Genomic DNA, 18702 nt, shown 5'->3' with positions numbered 1-18702 from the left:
TGTCCACTTATATAATTTAACTATGCTCTTTCTGTATACATGTTAACATTATAGTGCCTTTAGGTAACTTGATTTTGAACATCAATAAATAGGGTGTTATTTTGGAACTTTATAGGTTTTATTTTGCTATGACATCACTCAACATTTATTAATTATCTTTTTTTTCATTAAAAGCATACTGTTCAGGCCTTCCTTTTCTTTGGCCTCATTATTCATGCAGCTGTTCTATTAAATTCATGCCATCATAAGGGTCAGGATTCCATAAAGTTTACAGAATTCGGCAAATTTCAATGAGTTCTGCGCGAAAGTTGATAAACAATGCTAATATGCCTTAATGTACATAGAATAACAGTAAGTTGGTGCACTCTCAAGCAGTCAGGTCATATCTGTATATGTCCAGACAAGTGGTTCATACACAGGCCTGTGTATTATCAATGTCCATCAATGGAAATTATACAAGCTTAATACAAAGAACAAAATCAATAAAGAAAGATAAATTTGCAGTAATCTCTGCATTAAGTGAAAAATATTTACAAATAATTACAGACTTCATGCATTGTTGCAGAGATATTTGCAAACACTTACGGATTTTGTCATAGTGCTTGTATGGATATTTTTTATTTTATTTATTTATTTATTTATTTATCATTTGTTGACCAGGAAAGTCCGACTAGGTTTCACAGAGCCTGTTTTCAGTGGAGGCCCGGGGAGAAATGCTCCAGATGCATGTCTTTGGAATCATCTTTGGAATATATACATATATTCATTATAATACATGGAGTCAGGAGGAATCCACAACATTCCACATAAAAAATTAATTAAGGTAAATGGCAATCACGTCACTTCACCTTGGCTAACAATGAGTGTGGGTCCTGTGTGAGGAACAAAAGTAATGCACACACCCAGGAAAACAGTGAGATAGAAAGGCAGATGCTGAAATAGGAAGGGCATTGGTATTTTCTAGTGGCAATAGGCTCCATTTTTTTGAGAATAGGAGGAATGCAAAAGACAGGGAAAGAGGAGAAGGGGGGGATAAACATATAACAAATGTAACAAATGTAACAAGACATGTGTAGTAAGAATCTTTGTGTTCAACATCTTTGTATCCTGTACAGGAAGGGTTAAAATGTGAAACTGCATTGCGTGCAAAGAAATAAGCTAAAATGAGTTGTTTTTCTTGTAAGGAATTTGCTGACCAGAAAGGAATGCACAGATGCTACTTTGGTCCAGGCACAGGCCTATCTTGGGACTGACCTCTGACCAAGGAGGAGTGCATAGATGTTACCTTGATGTAAGCACCAACTTATCTTGTGTCTGACTTTTTTACCATCTAAGGCTCCACTGAGTGAATTTATAGCCTTGACTGAAATTCCTTGTCTAGTAACCAGCTGCTGAGTATGCACGAAAGAGGGTATAAAACCCATGTAAAGTGTGTAGAAATTAGACTGCTAGCAACCAAGATTTTGTGGCAGGTCTCCATGCATGTAAAATAAACTCTTTTGGCCTACCTTCTTTTGCTGCGTGATTCTTCCAGTATATGTTAAGAGTATTAAAATCTTTTGACATTTCTGGCCCAAGAACGTGGGGCCACCTCTTCACGACGAATCACATAAGAGGGACTGAAAAACCTGTACAGGAAGGGAGAACGAATCTCGGGCTCCCTTGAATGGAAAGACCTCCGAAGAAGTCGTAAGTAGAGGCCAGTCACTCTTAGATTCGATCCGTGGACGGTGATTTAACGAGGCGGAAGATCCGCAGTAAGGTAAGCTTTTATTTGTAAAAGTTTTTTATTTAAAAGGGACTAGTCATAAAGGAATTTCTTTTGTTTAAAATTTTACAAAAGACCGGTAGAGATCTCAGGAAAAGGAAACAGTTTTTCTTTTAAATAAGAAAAATGGGAACAGGAAGCAGTTGTTGTGTTAGGAAGGGCTGCTTAAATAAAAGGACTGAGGATGAGGAATATATGTTTAAATTACACCGAAAAACTTGAAATATATAAAAAAATGGAAGAAAGACTATGGGTTTAGTGGTACCTTGAATAAATCAGAATGTCAAAATCTAGTGAGAGACCTGCTTGAGGGACACAGGAGGTAAGGTTAAGAAACAAAAAAGGGTAGGATTTCCTCAAGCACAGAAATGGTTAGAAGAAGCTAATAAGAGACATAGGGAACAACTTTCAAATAAGGGAGATGGTGGCTCGAGTGCAAAAGATGCATTTTTTGTCCGAAAAGAGGATGACGAGACATCTGTTGCCTGTCGAGACCGACAGCCCCGCCCTTGTATCCCGGGTTAGAAAAACATGGTTAGTCCACCCAAGTATCAGGAAAATGACACAGAGAATCAGGATAAAACTATACCCCCTGTAGTACTGACAAAACAAGTAGGTGAAACCCTGGAACTCCGAAACCGTAATATAGATAAATCAGAATGGACGCTAAGGAAGCTGAAATGCAAGAAGATGAATTAAATATAGTATCTACAGACTCATATCCCCTTATAGAAGTAGCAAATCCACAGGCAGGAACACCCGGTCAAGGTCCCACTACTTTAGTTTACCGACCTTGGACACGGGAAGACATCCGAAAAGCTGTGGAGGGCATACCACACCCAAAATTAGACATGACCAAGTTTTGTGAAAATATCGCAGGCATGATAGAAAGTTACAAGCTAAATGCCGTAGAGCTGGAGCAAGTAGTTCGACAAATTTTGGGTCCCGACTGGCACCTGGTCTGTGGGGACTGGGACCCCATAACCAGGGAAGATGATAGACCACTTGCCTACAATTCAGACTCCTACCAAAAGCAGGTTAAGGATTTACTAGACCGTATTATGGAAAAATGGAAGCCTAGGGCAGACTGGACCTGTATCAATAGATGTGTGCAAGAAGACGATGAAAAAGTAGATAACTACTTGCACAGACTTACCCAGTGTTTTGATAACCATAGTGGAATAAGCAAACCACCCAATCAAAAAGATGATTCACCTTATGAACAACAGTTAAAAAATGCCTTTTAAAAGGATGTAGGACTGCAATCAGTAACTTCATTCACAAACATATGATAGACCATCGGATGACACGTCTGCAACCCTTACTGGAGTATGCAAGACATGCAGAGAAATATTTAGAAGAAAGGAAAAGGAAACAAGCTCAAACCTTTACGGTGGGTGAAGATGGGACACTTATGCTACTGCAAGGTCCGACTAACAAGGGTAGAGGAAGGGGCAGAGGCAGGGGCAGAGGAAGAGGGAATGTGGGACATTCAAGACTATGAAGGCAGACAGAAAAGAGGAGAATGTTTCAAATGTGGCAGAAAGGGACATTTTGCCAGGGATTGCCGGTCTTCTGAAAGAACTAAAACCACCCGGATCACGAGTCAGCATGACTATATGATGGTGGTGGAGGTGAATCAGACCCGGACAAAAAAGCTGAGGGGCCAGACTCGATAAGGCGGAGTGAAGAGGAAGCTTTTGAGGACGTAAAAGAGGGTAAGGGAGAATGCAGGATGGGAGAATGAAATGACTGATTTTTCAGACAAAGGTGAATATCAGGTTGTTAATTTAACAGCGCTTGCTGTAACTATGCAGCTAGAGGCACAACCGATTATCACACTTCAAGTGGAAGGGAAGGATGTAGAATTTTTGTGTGATTCAGGGGCCTCCAGGACCCTGCTAAAAACCTCTGCAGTGCCATCTGATGTAACTTCTGATGACTATGTATTAGTCAAGGCAGCCAATGGCCGCATTTATAAAGAACCACTATCTAAACCCTTATGGTTTACGGACCCTGAAACTAACCAAACTATCAGATTTCGAGTCATTATTTCCAAAATTTGCCCTGTAAACTTATTAGGAGAGATTTGATGCATGTGTTTGGCATAGCAGCTGTGCCGACTGCATCAGGGATTCTAGCCAAACGAGTAGAAATTCAAGATGTTATGTTGCAGGTGGGGCAGGGTGATTTACACTACTGGTACAGTAATGATCTTGTCGAAACTGGACCACAAAATGTAGTTAATGAGCTAACTAATTTAGCCTTAAGCAAATATGGCACACAACCGCCAGTGGTAGCTAAACAACTACATTGTACAATGTACTACAGAAAGCATGTAGGACCAGACGACAAATATGAAGAGCAATTCTTTAAACACAAGGTCACAAAAATCTTGTTACAAAACCTATATTGGGATAAAGCGGGAAATTCTGCAGTTACATGCAGTCTTACAAAAGATATGCAGTTACTTTTTCGCAATAATTCTATTGCACATGTCTCTGTAACAAGGGAAGAACAAATGGCATGGTATCTGGTGGGGAGGAAAGTTACTGAATGGGCTAAAATGACGCCAGAACAGTTGGCATGTAAAGGCGTACAGGTACAAAGACTAAATTGGGTCACCCAGGCTAGACCAACAGTGCACCTCCGTGAAGACAGGCTAACGCCACCCAGGGGAGGGTCATTCTGACTATATCTCCTAACCCCGCAGGAAGAATTGAAGTTACAATCAGTGCCAGACTCCTTATGGTCCCGTGGGCAACATGACATTGGGCTAATAAGAACAGCAGGACAGGTTAAAATAACTCCAAAATCCGACTTTAGACCTCACAAACGTCAGTATCCGTTGAGTAAAAAGGCAGAAGAAGGCATTCTACCAGTGATCACGGCTCTATTACAAGCTGGGGTTTTAATTCCATGCACAGATTCACCGTGTAACACACCCTTGTTCCCAGTGAGGAAACCGGATGGGACCTGGAGAATGGTACAGGATCTGCAGGCTGTGAATGCTGCTGTGGTACCAAGGGCTCCTATGGTCCCAGATCCATCTGTTTTGTTAAATGATATCCTTCCCACAGATAAGTATTTTTCTGTCATTGATATCAGTAATGCATTTTTTTCCATCCCTCTACAGGAAACTAGTAGGTTTTGGTTCGCTTTTACGTTCATGAGCAAGCGGTACACCTACACCAGACTGCCGCAGGGATATTGTGAAAGCCCTACAATCTTTTCACAAGAAATGTCAACAAACCTGGCACAGTTTCAACCGGAGCATGGCTGTCATCTACTGTTATATGTGGACGACATCTTACTGGCTGCACCCACGGAGGCTGTCTGTGAGTCCGAAACTATTCGGTTATTGCATTTCTTGGCGAAAGAGGGACATAAGGTAAACAAATCTAAATTACAATTTTGTAAAACTGAAGTACGATATCTAGGCTATACCATTTCAAATGCTGGTAGACAACTAGATAACTGTAGAAAAAAGCTATTTTACAGGCACCAATGCCCAGTACGAAAAGAAATGATGTCATTTTTAGGAATAACTAAATTTTGTCGTAGTTGGATTCCCAATTATGCAGAGGAAGTGAGTTCACTTTCAGAACTTATTTTACACTTCCCATGGCAGCACATGATGCGCTGAAATGGACAGATAAGGCAATACAGGCATTTACTAGGGTAAAGCAACTGATAGCAGGATCCATAACACTTAGCTTCCCTGACTATACGAAACCTTTTGTTCAGACAGTAGATTGTAAGCAGGGTTTTATGACATCGGTTCTGTTGCAAATTTATGGGGATAAGTTGAGACCATTAGCTTTTTATTCCAGTAAACTGGACACAGTGGCACGATCGTTGCCACACTGTGTACAAGCAGTAGTCGCAGCTGCACTGGCTGCAGGCATCTGCAACCCTAGTTTTGTTTCATGACCTTACTTTACGGGTACCGCACTCTGTCGCAGTAATACTTCTACAGGATAAAGTTACCTTTCTCTCCTAGCAGACACTTGTCCTGCATGACAACATTACTATCACAACCACACATGACCATTGAGCGATGCACCACTCTAAATCCAGCCACGCTGTTACCTACAGCTGATGACGGTGCCCCTCACGTATGTTTAGACTTAATACACTCTAATGTCTTACCAAGACCAGACCTTAAGGATCAGCCTTTGGCAAATTCAGATTGGACCCTGTTTGTAGATGGGTCAGCACGTAAGAATGAGGCAGGTATTACACAAGTGGGTTATGCAGTCACAACTGAGACTAAGGTACTAGAGGCAAAACCTCTCCCCAGGAATCTGTCCGCACAAGCGGCTGAATTGATTGCTTTGACCAGAGCATGTACCATTTCCAAGGATAAGGCAGTTACTATCTACACAGATAGTCAGTATGCATCTTCCACGGTCCATATCTTTGCACAGCAATGGAAAAATAGGGAATGGTTACTGCCTCAGGAAAGGAAATAACCCACAAGGATTTAATTCTTAGCCTCTTACAAGCTGTCCAACTGCCACGGGATTGGCCATCTGTAAGTCGCAGCACACACAAATGCCAAGGATCCAGTATCACTTGGAAATGCACTAGCTGACAAAACTGCAAAAGTGTAGCCTTAACCTCTACTTTTGCACTCGAGACCACACAGAAGGAACTTCATCCTACAGATAAATTTGATCTACAAACTTTACAAGTAATGCAGGAACTTAGTACAGTTCAGGAAAAACAGCGATGGGTTAAATATGGGGCTATTCAAAAGCAAGGAGTTTTGTAGGTCCAAATGATAAGTATGTTTTGCCAACAAACCTTTTAGGTATGCCTCATTAGTGACGCATGGCCCATCTCATCTGGGCCCTGCTGCTATGGTTCAAATGACCCAGCAAATTTTCTGGACCAAGGGCTTTATAGCATATGCTAAACGATTTTGTTTATCATGCCTGCTTTGTGCACGATACCATGGTGGTGAAGGCGAATCACTCCAGCAGCTTTCCCGCTGCCTCCGTATCCATTTCACACAATCTGTATGGATTTTATTGAACTAACTCCTGTTCAACAAAAGCGATTTGTATTAGTCATTATTGATGCTTTTACAAAATGGGTTGAAGCTTTTCCAGTAACACATCCAGATGCCCTGTCAGTAGCCAAGGCCCTTACGAATAATATTATCCCTCATTTTGGGCTACCCACACGCATCTATTCTGATAATGGCACACATTTTGTAAACCAAGTTATTCAAAAGCTGGCTGCCGTTTTCAGATGGAACTAAAACACCACTGTGCCTACCACCCACAGTCAGCAGGGTTGGTTGAACGCCATAATGGCATTCTCAAAGGCAAGTTACGTAAACTCATGGCCGAGACACATCAGTCTTGGATAAACTGCTTACCTCTGGCACTCCTGTCCATGTACCACTCCCACTTCAAAAGGGGTTACACCATTTGAACTACTATATGGGAGACCTTATTACGCCCGCAGTGGCAAGGTCTTTGCCTGCGGAACGTGAGGGGGTGAAGAGATAGCAGATTACATGAGGAAAATGCTGACACAAACTAACACTTCTCTAACGAATGATTATTTTTCAGATCAGAAGAACAACAGGATCCTGGAAGTGAAGGCTGGCGAGTGGGTATGGATTAAAATTGTAAAAAGAAAAACGTGGGCCTCTCCGAAGTGGGAAGGTCCATACCAGGTTTTGATTTCGACACCCACAGCAGTTCGAATAAAGGAGCGAACATCTTGGATCCACCTGACACATTGCAAGATTGTCAGGAAATTTGAGTTGGAAAAGAATTTGAGTTCCCCTGAGGAACACTGATTAGTAGTAATCCTGTTTTTGTATGAACTTTTCTGACTGTTGTAGCAATGCAGGAAAATACCGGAAGGGAGCAGCCCTTCCCACAAAGGCATTGTAAAATAATTTTGTTATTAGTGATTGTAAGTGTTATTTTTCTGTTTTGGCCATTTTTATTTTCACACGAAACTAGCCAAACAAAGAGATGAAAATACAGCTTGGCATCCACCTTTTAACACGTACCAGGCTATTAAATATGCATATGCTTTGTCTTTTAATGTTTCAAATTGTTGGATATGCACAGCTATCCCGACTGTACATGGTGGTCTGATGTTAGGTACAGTCCCTTTGGGGCAAATGATACATGGACCAATTTACTATTTGAAACTTCGGAGGTAGCCGTAAAGGACAAAATAGCATTACCCCTCATGGGTCGTCAGAATGGAACTGTATGTTTCCAGAGATCTGGAAAAATTAAGGTTGGATGGAGTCAATGTAATATAACCATAATTCATAACTGTACATTAGATGGGCACTGTGCAACAAGTTTCAAGCCTATAAGAGTGCTTATTAATAGTACAGGGCTTATTAATGTCACTAGTTTTGTTGAAAAAATGTTATCTGTGTATGATCTTTTGTTTAAAGGGATACAAGACAAAGGAAATCATTCTATTCCAGTAAATATCACTCTTAAAGTGAATGACTGTTATTTTGTCTGTGGTAAAAAAGCATACAAATGGTTACCAAGGAATTGGTCAGGCAGTTGTTTTTTGGGTTATTTGGCACCAGCTATAAGACATTCCTTTACTCTTCCCCAAGGTAAAATACGAAATGTACGTGCTGTGAATAAACCTGTTAATCCCGTAGGTAACATTGATGCATCCTGGATCTATCATCACGATTTGGCCCACAGTAGCAGCAAGGGACTGTCACACATGGACTTGGGCGATGATGTCATTTCTTGGGCTGGTATTCTTCCAGCCTATGGGACAGTAAAATCTATTTGGGAGCTCAGAAAACTGTCAAAACTGTTAGAAACTCTGAGCAATGCAACTTTTCTGCACTAGAGTTGGTGACGGATGAGCTAACTGCAATGAGGACTGTAGTGTTGCAGAATCGGATGGCTCGATTTCACCCTAGCCGAAAGGAGGTACTTGTGCTCTTATCCAGGAGGAGTGTTGTTCTTTCATTCCTGACAATGAGCATGATATAGACAGTCATTTGGAGATCTTACAACAAGTTTCTGAACTTACAAAACCAGGGCAGAATCCATTGACTGACTTTTTCCAGAATTGGTTTGGAAATTGGGGAACAGTATTTATGAATGTCTTAATTGCTGTATGTGTTGGTGCCATTATATTCCTACTGTTGGGTTGTTGTTGCATTCCTTGCATCCGAATGATAATATCAAGTGTATTGTCTGCTAATGCAACTAAAGCTTATTATTCTGAATATACGAAAATGAATCGTGTTAAAACCTGTATGAATAAAATGTATTACTGGGGATACAAAGTGTTGTGAGGGGAAATGTAGTAAGAATCTTTGTGTTCAACATCTTTGTATCCTGTACAGGAAGGGTTAAAATGTGAAACTGCATTGCGTGCAAAGAAATAAGCTAAAATGAGTTGTTTTTCTTGTAAGGAATTTGCTGACCAGAAAGGAATGCACAGATGCTACTTTGGTCCAGGCACAGGCCTATCTTGGGACTGACCTCTGACCAAGGAGGAGTGCATAGATGTTACCTTGATGTAGGCACCAACTTATCTTGTGTCTGACTTTTTTACCATCTAAGACTCCACTGAGTGAATTTATAGCCTTGACTGAAATTCCTTGTCTAGTAACCAGCTGCTGAGTATGCACGAAAGAGGGTATAAAAACCCATGTAAAGTGTGTAGAAATTAGACTGCTAGCAACCAAGATTTTTGTGGCAGGTCTCCATGCATGTAAAATAAACTCTTTTTTGGCCTACCTTCTTTTGCTGCGTGATTCTTCCAGTATATGTTAAGAGTATTAAAAATCTTTTGACAACATGACAGACAATGGTTGAAAAAAAAACATTAAGGAGAAGTAAATTACACACATACCACACTGTACAACATGGGTGAAGGAAAATGTACAAATGGCAGGGGTGCATACCAGCCATGATGCAGTGCAGAAATTCAGATGTACCTACACATTATGTAGTGCTGAGATTTTGTGACAGTCATACCTGAAGTTGTATGACCACCAGTAGTTGTGGGTTGTAATGAAATAAATGTGATTGCAGTACACAGCGGATATTAAATCCAATTAAGTCTGTCATCAGTGCAAGTATAAGTCAAGCTACAACATGGATGTGCAAATCCAGCCAGAGAAATGCAGGAGAAGACAAACAAAGGAAAGAATAGAACCTCCAACCTTACATGTGAAAGGCAAACAAAGAAGCACAATGCCAAACAGCAGTACAGTAGCAAACTACATATGTGACTTTGTAATATACAACCTGAATATATGCAAAATGGACTGCATATGTGGAAGACCTAAGCCATGTCAGAGGCAACACAGCTATGTTGTTACATATATATACGTGACCTGCATTGGATGACTATAATCCTATCAAAAAGCTAAGTCAGTACATATACACATGACAATGACAAGGAGTAATAACTAGTAATTAAGGTATAATAATGCTAGATAAGGAATTATGCTAAATAAAGTGGCTACTGCACTGTATATACAGTATTGGAAAAATGACTGTCTCTGCATTATGTGAAGGATACCTGCTCATGAAGAGCATTCATTCTGATGTGATACAACATGGCAAAATATGTAATATGTGCCACTACATGCCACATACAAGACTATTATGTCAGTGTGCCAGCATGACACCACAATGTTACATCAATCACAGGGGCAAGGATCAGTCATGTTGTTGAATAGACATAAGACAGCAACAACCAAGAGGGAAACAGATGCAATGCATACTCACAGAAAATGTGTAAATAAAAAACATGGACCCAGTAATCAAGGAGCACCAATCCTCACCACCAACAGTGAGAGAATGTCACTAAAAACAGGAATAGGAATTACACAGTATTTCAAATGCAGCTCTCTGAATTAAAAACAATTTCCCCAAAGAGTACAAAGGGAACAAGTCCACTAGGACTGAACTTTCTGTCTCTCCATTTCCAAAATAAGACCCACCTTGGAGCACTGTGTCCCAGTTCTAAGTATCTGGTACACAAACTTGAATATCTGATTTTTTTATCTGTTTTTCACACACACACATACACACACACACACACACACACACACACACACACACACGCACACACGCACACATGCACACACGCACACCTGGGAAAGGCTGACATAGATTCACCAGCTGTGTCTCCTCTCTAGATTTCAGAGTAGCTGCCACTAGCCAAATACTCCAAGGCTATTACAAGAGGTAACCAATTATACTGTATCAAATTATTACTGATAGGAATGGTAGAGTGTGACTGAAGCAGTAAGGCTTTTTGGAGTGGCCACAGTGACAATGAAATAAGCTCAGGTACTCTCAATATTTTAAAAATATTCACTAAAAGACCAGCCACAATGAAAAGGTATACAAATATTTTATAATGGATAATAAAAATAGAAAATAGGAAATACTTACTATTTAATTACAATAAATATCAGAGTCTTCAGTCACAGATAATATAAAGTAACATAATGGACACAACACAAAGGCAAAAAAATAGATGAATAAATCCACAACTGGCTACAGAAAATTCATTTATAAAAAAAAAAAACTCTAGAGCTTCGGCAAACAGCCTTCCAGGAGTAATACCAGTAATAGTGTGGCCAGGTGTGAATTTATTTATTTAATATAAAATAACACAGTTGGATAGAATCTCACCTGCAAAAAAATAAATAATACTAAACTAATCCCATGGTACTTTTCATAACTAAACTAAAGAGAAACTGTCCCTAGTTAACTAATTTAATATCACAAGACAAGATGTACTGCTGAGATGCTCACTTCCACAAGGCAAGATGAGATAATCCACACACTGAACTGTACAATTAACAACTACTGAACAACTGAGTCATTACTGAACAACTGTGAGAACTGACATAAATCTTTTTATATCAGGTTTCAAACAAAAACAAAGAAACTGCTGCTGCCAGAGTTGGTCCTTTAGCTGGTTATAGAATTACATCACATCTAGTCACCTGACTCTAGCACAGTTCACATTCAGAACTCTGTTAAGATTATGTTGCAACATTTTTTAACATAAGCACCTTTTTCAAATACAATTTAATACAAGCATCTGAAAAAAATAATGTGACAGTCAAATGACATAAGATTATTTACAAAATGTCAGCCAGTCATACTGGCAAATGCCACACATACACTGTGTCATGTCTCCTGATACAGTTGGCAATATCTCACAACTTTACATCTCTCCCCACCTTTGAAGACTCAAGCTAGTTTTTACAGTGACCCTGGAAAAAACATTGCCTGAGAGAAAATGGCCTGTCTGGAAACACATTAACCTATATCCTGTCTTGAGAATCCATCTGCATTTGCACTGCTATAATCTGGACTAGCTAATATAGGGGGTCCTCCCAAAGCTCCTTTAATCTTTTGGAATGTCTGCTTGGAGGCTGGGGTCCACACTACTTTATCTGTCCTGCTTTTCCTTGTCAAGTCTGTCAGGGAAGCAGCTATTGTACTATAATTGGGAACAAACTTTGTGTAGTATCCTGTTGGCCCCAAGAATGCCCTCACATGCATTTTGGTAACAGGGGCAGGCCATGCCTGAACAGCTTCCACTTTAGCAGGTTCTGGCCTAATCTTACCACTCCCCACTCTATGTCCCAGGTACCATACCCACCTGTCACTTACTGGGCTTAATGGTCAATCCTGCTACTTGCAGTCTGCACAGGACCTCACTGGCATGCTGAAGCTTCATTGTGTTAACACAGTACAATTTGTGTCCTTGCCTCCTGCCTAGCAGGTTTACTATGTAATTAACAATACTGACCTTCCTTACCACTTTGAAGTGTCCCTCCCAAGCTGCCTGCAGCTTATTGTGTCTGACAGGAATAAACACTATAACCTGTTTTCCCACAGCATACTCTTGGGCTCGAGTCTTCTTGTCATACCAAACCATTTTCTGCTGTTGGGCTGCTGCTAGCTTCTCTTGGGCTAAGCCCATGAGCTCTCTAAGCCTTGTCCTGATGTTTGGGACATATGCTACAACAGACTGCTTGTGGATTTCACACTCACCCTCCCACTCATCAGAAATCAAATCTAAAGGCCCTCTCACCCTATGCCCATACAACAACTCAAGGAGTGGAAAACCTGTAGATTCCTGGGGTACCACTCTGTATGAAAACAGTAGATGGGGTAAATATTTGTCCCACTCTCCCAAAATGGTCTGCAAATGCCTGTAGCATGGTCTTTAGTATAGAGTTTAACATCTCCACAAGACCATTAGTCTGGGGATGGTAGGGGGTGGTCTTTAGGGTTTATATTATATCACTGAATGCTTAAAAAAGCGAACGCTGATTGATCGACCTAATGTAAGCGAAAGCTTACAATCTCAAACTGTCAGATCAGTGATTTTTTTCCCAGGGAAACAAATCGCTGATCCAAAACACATACACACAACACAAGCACACCAAACAAACAGAAATCCACACACATACACCTAAAATCTGATACCTAACCCTACACTAAACTATGCACACACCACTAACTACCCACTTACCTTAATCCAAACCCTAACCCTAAGGTCCATCACTATCGCACACTCACCTCACCCGCTCCCCAACCCTAACTCACTTAAATCCACCCTAACCCTCATGTCCACTCAATGGCACACACACCTAACCCGAGCCCTAACCCTAACTCACCTAAATCACCCTAAAACTCACATCCACACAATCGCACACTTACCTGAATCCGACCGGTAACTTTCCACCATAACACTGAAAATACCGAAGCAACAGAAACGGACAACCAAATTCTTTCCCTAGGAAAAAATTTGAGTTTCTGCTGCTTCGATATTTTGCAGTTTTGTGAAAATAAGTTCGATCAACTAGCGTTCGCTTTTTTAAGCATTTGAGGATATAATATAGACCCAGTCTTTAGTGCTTCACCCCACAGTGCTTCCACAGACAAGCCACCAGGTCTGACATAAGATTGACACCTCTGTCAGCCAATATTTCTTTTGGGAAACCTATCCTACTGAAAATCTCCAACAAAGCATTTGCCACCTTCTCTGGCTCAATGGAGGACAGAGACACTGCCTCAGGGTACCTGGTAGTATAATCTGCTACCACCAGGATATACGTCTTCCCTGTGGAACTTGAGGTACTCGGAGGCCCCAATATATCCATAGCTACCCTCTGAAATAGCCCTTCCATCACAGGCAAAGGCATAAATTGAGTTTTGGTCTTGTCCCCTGCCTTGCCTGCCTTTTGACACTGCTCACAGGTCCTGCAATACCCTGTTACATTCCTTGCATTCCTAAGTCAAAAGAATTCTGCATAATGTGTCTCTTGCTATGCTTTATACCCATATGACCTGCAAAAGAAATGTGATGGACTATGACTAGAGGTGCCAGATGGTAGGCTCTGGACTCTACCAACTGCCGTATTACCTCACCCTCTAGCCTGTCCTCAGGGCTCCATTGTCTATACTTTAACCCTATGTTCCAGTATATATACTCCCCTTTTCCTAGACCAGCAGGTGCCGCCTTAGCTACCTCCCTCAAGCCTCATAAGGTAGGGTCTGAAAGCTGTGCCTGTCTCAACTCTACTTTCGTGACCATTCCTAGCTCCCCTTCCACAGGAAGTCTAGTATCTTTTGACAATAGTGTCTCCCGTCAGCCTGAGTACTACCAGTCACCTCTATATTTGCACTCATCTTTCCAGGGGTACAACAGTACTACAAGCAGCTGTGGTTCACTTTCAGCCACACTGATACTAGGTAGGTCTCTCCCTGAAATAGCCACATCAACAGCCCCAGCTTCAGGCATGGGGTCTGTCTGGGCCCCCCCAAGCTACCACAACTACCTGTCTGTCTCCAAGCCTAACTGCATGTAACTGCATGCACACAAGGTACTACATTACCAAAATCATTCCCTATTAAGACATCTGTAGGGATATCCTCAAACAAACCTACCTGTTTGTTCCCTTTTCCACCCTCCCAGTCAAGGTGATCCCTCACCAAAGGTATTCAAATTGGGCTCCTCCTAAAATACAAGCAAAAGGCAAGATGAGATACTCTACACACAGTGAACTGTACAACTAACAACTACTGAACAAGTGAGTCACTACTGAACAACTGTGATAACTGACATAGATCTTTTATATCAGGTTCCAAAAAAAACCCAAAAACAAAGAAACTGCTGCTAGAAGAGTTCCGTCCTTTAGCTGGTTATAGAATTCATCACATCTAGGCACTTGACTCTGGTACAGTTCACATTCAGAACTCTGTTAAGATTCGGTTGCAGCATTTTTTTAACATAAGCAACTTTTACAAATACATTTTAATACAAACATCTGTACAAATTAATGTGATGGTCAAATGACATAAAATTATTTACAAAACTTCAGCCCGTCATGCTGGCATGCACTGTCTCACTTCTCCTGATATAGCTGGCAATACCTAAGTGACACCATCTCACTGCATTATTTGCAAAATATGTGAATAATATATTTGTTGAGTTTCTGTCATCCCACCCATGTATACAGTGGAACAATGCAAGTAGAACAATTGGTCTCACTTGCATTATGTTAACTGCAGCAGTCAGACCTGTCACATACAAGGCCACAGCCTATTGGACATAATATGCTGCACTGCATGCACAGGAGTACACACATACACACATATGTAAGGAGTAGCACCCCAGCACTTATGGAGCAATGTAAATAAAGCACATCATGTAAATATAATTGTTTACCATGTGTACTGCATTACTGTGTGCCATACTTCAGGTGCAACCTGATGCCACCTATGACATATCTGCAATGTACATTCAAACATATATCAGCTATGCATGACAGCAATATGTAGTGTTTACAAAATTGTGCCTATACATTATATTTTGTGAAAATGCAAAGGCCATGGTGGCAGCATTACATAATTGGATCACTCAGACAATACTTATGGTCCTGAGGGCCCACCCAAATCTCCGGGAAGAAGTTGTGCATAGTCCACACCATGTCCTGAAAAAACTCCCCATCAGTTTCTCATCTGTGCCTGGAAGACATCTGTCATCACCTTCGAGATCTGGTTCCATGAATCATCTCCATGTCATGGTGTTTGAAGTCTCCTATGGCAAACAGCAGGAATGATAGCACATGGAGGTCCTGATCTGTCATCATTGTCATCAACAATCCAGTCATCCTCCTGGTCCTCAGAGACTAATTCACTTGGCAGGGATCTGGCATTGTCTTCTCTCTTGTCTAATAGGAGAGGCTCCAGGGTTCCCATGCTCTGTCAAGGGCAAACCCTCCCAAAAAAATACATAATCCATGTTCACCTAAATTTATAACTATATAACATAACATGATATAATCTATGGGTAGAAACATCTCATTATGTCATATTACAATAATATATGAGTGTATACAACCTAACACCATGAAAGGCATTTTAGTGCATAACAATGTAAAAAATGTTGTCTATCATACAGTCATGTGCAGTACATCTCTGTTTTGAAACATAATGCGATGGCCACCTGAAAAATATGAAAGACATATGTTAGTTCTTGTAGCAAAGTGCTACCAGCACTAAACATTCCACAAGGAAACCGCTAAAATACTTATTATTAATGCCCACTCCTCCAGGCATGTCTAAAGGTCAGTTCCCTGTGATTTTGCCTGTTAACCTGGTGAACTTGGGCATCCTGAGGCAATGTAGCAACTACCTCATATACACTGACAACCCTCTCCTCTTACCTCCCAACACTCAGACTTGTGAGAGATGCACTTATATATCCAAATTGGAAGCCACTCACTTTCCAGTGAAGGCCGGAATAGCTGGTCAAGAGGAGAAGTTCAACACTTGCACCACACCACATGGAATACATAGCCCTCCAGAACACACACCAGCACAGCCTTCACATAAAAACACAAACCACACACCCACCTTTGCGGAGGATCTCAGTAAAAATCTACCCAAACAGCAGAGACCTCCAAGGCAGAAACGCACTTGACCACCACAACACAACACTAATACTTCATAATTATTTATAACTCCACAAGTTATCACTCTAGCAATATCCCTAAACTTAGTATCCCAACACTATATTATGCACTTTCATATACAGACACCGCACATTATAATAATATCTGCCCACAATTGTTCAAGAACTACATAACAAACCAGTTCTGAACTAAACACATACGCTCTCATTCCTACTCCAAAAAACAGAATACTTTCTCACACTCATCACCAAACTCCAACTGTATCATCATTTTAAAACCAGGCTCATCATAAGTGGGGACAGCCACCCCAACCCAGGCCCAAATCCATCCTGTCCAACACAAACAGCTCCAACACAAATGTCAGAACATAACACCCCCACTATCTTCATCCCTGGGCAAATCAACAACAGCAGCAAAACCAACCATCTTTTAATGCTAAATATTAATATTAGAAGTATCAAAAATAAAATACCTGAACTGCAGGTCACAATAGCACACTACTCCCCAGACATAGTTGCTTTAAAAGAAACCTTTCTAAATAAAAACATAGCTAACTCAGAAGTTCTCCCTACCAGCTACAATATCATTAGACAGGACAGACGACTTCGTAAAGGGGGTGGAACTGCTTTACTGTACAAGTCCAACTTAACTGTACGTCAATTACCAAACTCCTACCCCTCTTCCAATAATTGTGACATACTTATCTCACAACTTCAACTTCACTCTAAAAAGGTCATCACCGCAATTGTGATCTATATTCCATCTGGTAATATATCTGTTAACCTTGAAGACTTCTTATCCTGGTGTTCTTCACATACTCACAAGAAACCCTTTTTCTGGGGGATATGAACCTAGATTGGTTCACCTGTATATCGGAACCACCAATTAATCTAATAAATCTCCATGGCTACCAGCAGCTAGTTCAAATTCCAACTAGATATGATAAAAAAATCAAAAGGGGAATCCATCCTTGACTGGGTCCTAACTAACAACCCTGCATTGTACCCCCACACAGGCAGTCTCCCAGACACCTTAAGTGACCACAACATAATATACCTTATACGTAGTAGAACAAGCATATGCAAAACCACTAACTATAAATCCACTAGAAACACAAAAAAATTCTCTCCTGATTTCCTCAATACTTTACTCTGTAACTGTGACTGGACTCCCCTAAAAACCCTCCCACTTGACCAAGCTGTAGCATATTTCAACAATACATTTCTACAACACCTAGACATTATCGCTCCATTGCGTAAAATCAAGGTTAAACCTCTACAAATCCCTGGCTCAGTAAAGAAACCAAACAAATCCTCAAGTCCAGAGATACTGCCTGGCTTTACTCTTAAAAAAACAAAGAAACACAAAGCCTAACTAAGTACCAAGAACTGCGCAACCGTGCAAAAAAATGCATTAGGCTGGACAAAAAAAATCCTACTACACGACATTGCAAACTAAATACCAACACAACCCTCAAAAATTTGGGAAAAATGTAAACCAGCTACTAAAACCCAACCAAAAGGCTATCCCCAAACCAACCAAACCTGACACTAAAGTTCCCATCGAAACACAATTCAGCTCCCACTTTGTGAACTCAATTCTATCCTTAGTATCACAAGAAAGTTCCAACCTCACTATCCCCCCAACACAAATAACACTAATACAAGCTTTACCCTCAAACCAGTTTCCACCACTTCTATCAAAAGCATGCTCTCCAAACTAAAAACCTCATCAACAGCAGCCGACCTACTCCCCAGCTATTTCTTGAAACTCACAACAGATGCTATTGCTATCCCAATCTCCACTCTCATAAACAGATCAATTGTTGAAAACTATGTGCCCAAACACTGGAAAATATCCTATGTTACACCCATGCATAAAGACGGGACCTCCACTGAACTTAATAACTACAGACCCACTGCTTTACTCTCCCCCCCTGGCTAAAATC

The sequence above is a fragment of the Protopterus annectens genome, chromosome 2.part0 (genome assembly GCF_019279795.1).
Source record: "Protopterus annectens isolate FY-2018-M chromosome 2.part0, PAN1.0, whole genome shotgun sequence".
Taxonomy (NCBI): Eukaryota; Metazoa; Chordata; order Ceratodontiformes; family Protopteridae; genus Protopterus; species Protopterus annectens.
This window is presented reverse-complemented; position numbering follows the sequence as displayed.